The sequence below is a fragment of the Acyrthosiphon pisum genome, chromosome A1, assembly GCF_005508785.2.
Source record: "Acyrthosiphon pisum isolate AL4f chromosome A1, pea_aphid_22Mar2018_4r6ur, whole genome shotgun sequence".
NCBI lineage: Eukaryota > Metazoa > Arthropoda > Insecta > Hemiptera > Aphididae > Acyrthosiphon > Acyrthosiphon pisum.
In genome coordinates this window covers 117833962-117836272 of record NC_042494.1, presented here as the reverse complement: position 1 = coordinate 117836272, position 2311 = coordinate 117833962, and the positions used below count along the sequence as shown (strand labels likewise).

The following is a 2311-nucleotide window of genomic DNA, read 5'->3' as shown; positions in this document are numbered from 1 at the left end:
CAATATAATATTATGCACACAATTGACTGGTCACAGGTCTCGAATGCGTACAGTGTACACTGTACACCCATTATGTATATACGGTGGCACATCGCACATGTATATCGTATATGTATTATTTTTATAGTTTAAAGGGGGGTGTACGGGGTTAAAGCGAAGGCGGAAAGTCATCGAAACTTTCGTTTCAAGCGGGATTCGCTCGAAGCGCTAGTGCGGCGTCGAGCGTCCTGTATATACACATACGTATAGTCATCTTCAGGTCGATCGGCCCTCTGTGTTGTCGCCAACGGGTAGGTTTTATACACTGTGCATATACATGTTATGAGCGTGCGCATATCTTAATATATATAAATCTCGTATATATATATAATACATACGATTTGTATTATGGTTGTTCGTCGTCGCGCAACGGGCGGGTAGTCTTGGTTTCTCCTCCCTGTCGGGAAGGGGTCGCGAGCTCCTCGGGAATTTCGTTGGATTTAATAATAATACGGCTGTGATGTAATCGTATTTTGTTGTTTTTTGTTATTGTTTATTCTTTCTACTACTCTCTGTGTTTAATAATCCAATATATATATATAAACACTCATATTTTATTATTATGTACTCGGGACTTGCGTAAATCGGTGTACCCTCGTCATTGCACCGTTCTATTGGCCAACCATCTTTACCAATATTTAGGTGGGTACCTATACATACACGCAATAATATAGCTAACAGGTTCGTCGCACTATTTATAATACGTATTAATATATTTTATAATATATTGCGAGACGTTTCGCAACCGCTGAAACATATCTTTTAATGTTTCAATTTGTTTTATTTTTTGATTATTTGACGAATCGTTTCGAATATTATGTATTATATAAAATGCCTACAAAATTGTAGTGAGTGCAGTATAAATATTATAATGTATTGCTATACTGCTATAGTGACCTGTTATAATAATATATTGTTACTACTAACGTACTATATTATTACAATTATTGCAATCTGATAGTCTACTGCAGATTTCACACGACTTACATTCGTGCATACTAGGTAGAATATGTAATATATTATAGTATAGGTACCTATATACCATGCAGGGGTGTAATATGGAGGGGGATTAGGAGGATAGATCACCCCAAAACTATTTTTTTACTGCTAATATTTTGATCAAAGTATTGGTAATGACCATTCAAGTTTGCTAAAAACGTATAATCCCCCCCCCCCCAACACAAATTCCTAATTACGCTACTTATACCATATATATACGTAAGTAGAAATTAATTTATTATATTGTCATATTGTATAGATAACTTGATAAGTGTATAGTGTATACACTATACAGTATAGGTACATCCATAAATTATAAAATATATACTGCAGTATAATATGACATCTGAGCATACCTATTATATGCAGTAGTCAGTGTTGGGTAGTAATTACTAATTAGTAACGTAACGCATATTACAATTATTTTTTCAGTAACGCAGCAGTAATTTTATTACATTTTATTTAAAGTAACGCAAATTGCAATTGTAACAAAATTACTTTTTAAATTAGTTTCTATGAAGTACCGTATTAACGCGTTATTTTTCACATTATTTAAATAATAGTTTTGAATGTATTACAAAAACAAGCCGATAGGATATTCCAAAATTAAAAATCAATTAGGTATATTTATTTTCGATTCCAATAAAAGTCGAAAATATTATTAAACATTCCAGGAATAAATATTATCACTTTATTAGCAGAAAGAAAAGAGTTCGGCTTAAAAAATAAAAAAAGGTGGGTAAGTGGATGTCGCTCTGCTGTACAGTAGGTTACAAGTGGGTCACTGTATAATGGATAGTATTAAATTTGAATTCAACGATATAATATCACTGTATAAGAAAAACGATTCTGAGCGGAGACGGTTTGTCAGTCTAGGTATTAGACATACCTATTATAGGTAGGTATACTTATCTATAGAATTAAAAAAAAATTGACCTATAATAGGTATTAATAATAAATTCCAAATTAATCATATCACAATATCCATCAGGTAACGCATTATACATCAACAACAAACCGTGGTACAATCATTGATATATAATAGTATACTTTAGAAGTTTCAAGTATCCACAAATAATATTATACAATCATTACAATCACAAAAAAATAACTAAAATAGTTATTCTAGTTTTTTTAATATGTAATTTCGTCCAAATTTGAACTTAAAATTACTATAAAAATAAACTGTGCTCATGTATTTCTTAGAATTTTTGGTAACAGAATTAAATATTTACGTGAAATCTTGTTTTAAATTTTCAATCCTTAGATATAA

At 31.2% G+C, this 2311-nt stretch overlaps 1 protein-coding gene across 2 annotated transcripts in view; it reads left to right on the top strand.

Annotated features, from left to right (window-relative positions):
* The first annotated feature begins 407 nt into the window (after positions 1-407).
* Positions 408-2311, top strand: part of LOC100162799 (BTB/POZ domain-containing protein 2) — a 56002-nt gene continuing 54098 nt past the window's right edge. Inside the window, exon 1 of one of the 2 annotated variants that reach the window (XM_016805463.2) lies at positions 408-681. The gene's annotated coding sequence lies outside the window, so the exon portion shown is untranslated. Of the gene's footprint in view, positions 721-2311 lie in introns of both variants that reach the window. The other variant, XM_016805462.2, reaches the window with a different exon arrangement.